Source organism: Branchiostoma floridae, chromosome 3 (genome assembly GCF_000003815.2).
Source record: "Branchiostoma floridae strain S238N-H82 chromosome 3, Bfl_VNyyK, whole genome shotgun sequence".
In the NCBI taxonomy this organism is placed as follows: Eukaryota; Metazoa; Chordata; class Leptocardii; order Amphioxiformes; family Branchiostomatidae; genus Branchiostoma; species Branchiostoma floridae.
This window is the reverse complement of record NC_049981.1, coordinates 29,184,265-29,185,817: the sequence shown is the minus strand read 5'-3', so window position 1 is coordinate 29,185,817 and position 1,553 is coordinate 29,184,265.

Below are 1,553 nucleotides of genomic sequence, written 5' to 3'. Positions count from 1 at the left end.
GGGATTCATAGGATTGTGTACAGTAGCCAATTGCAAGTTTTGCGTCGCCAAGAAAATTTGAGCTTTAAAAATGGTTAACACGTTACGTTCGAAGCATGGTCGCTACGTTGTGGCACATCTTACATTTACCTTACTAAAAAATCGCCATGCAAATTTAATTGTTTTACAGATGAGGCATAAAACCCCTTAGATTTGAGGCACGACGTATAAATTTGAGCTTGGAAAATCCCCGGTGGCCGGCTAACGATACACAAGCCGGCATGCGACGGATATTGATGTAGCAAACATGTCTGTATGAAACCTTAGATTCCCAGGACGTTCGCAACTTGATTGACAGGCAGCGGTTCGATCTGAGAATATGTAAATCACTGAATGCATCATAACACGAACATCATTGAAAGTAATTTCTCCTTGCCTGTCCAAAAACAAACCGGGTAAAACACTAGCAACTTAAGCGGAGTAAAAAACAAATGTGGTTCAAAGTATATCATGACTTTGCACTGAACTGACTGGAATAACAAGGCATTTGCCGCGTACTTTGAGATCAAATGCGGTGCCGATCAGACGGCAAAGGTCATCATATTTAGTTTCCGGTGTTGCCATGGGCGGGAATTTTGTTCGTTGTTGTGACAAAGATGTAGAATTTTGCGCGTTCATACTCCGGAGCCTTTGGCTGTGAAATGAAGTTTTTACTGTCATTGAGGTACGAAGTAACAGATCGTGAACGTTGGCATGGCTTCACCGACCTTGGAATGCAACAAGGGGCGTAAACAGTCCCATTTTGTGCTTGTGCTGTGAAAGGCCACAAACTCTCCCGACGCGTATAAAGCTGTATGTAGGTGAAATGTACTTAACCGTGACTCCGTTTCGTGCTTCACTTGTGAATCGGGATCAACCCAGCGTTGTGGTAACGTTACTGCATGATGAACATGGTGAACGGAAATTATGACGACGTACGATGGGGATGGAGGGCGTTCCACGTTGCGGTTTATCTTGCTTGTTCAGGTCAGTTTATTTGCGAAATAAAATCCTCAAGTCCCTCGTTTGTGTTTTGCATACCTAATATGTCTCAAATGTAAATTTTCAGTTTGGATGACGATCTTCGTGCGTAAAAGCCGCCAATACGCAGTGACCTTGCGTGTAACGCAGAGCATGTTTTTGTGCACAATTTTTCTTGTTTACTCAAAATTTGGTTAACTATACACCATTCCGTATTCTCTCTGTCGACGGTATGCGTTTGTTTACAAATTAGTGCGTGAGCATGCAACCTTGTAAAAACAGTTGAATCAAAAGACTAGTGCTGGCATACAATGTATGACACCGTGTGTGTTGTCGATTTGACGTAACTCGATCGAATACAACATAGAATCATATCAATGTTTGGATAGCTTAGAGATAAGGTACAACTGGCTCGTTCAGGTTACTGAACTTAAACAAAATCAAAAATAATATGCCCAACAGACACTTAATCTTGACTTGATATATATTCATACAATTAGTGACCTACCTCTCCACACATTTCGATACTTTTGGGGTATTATATTTCCTTCTGC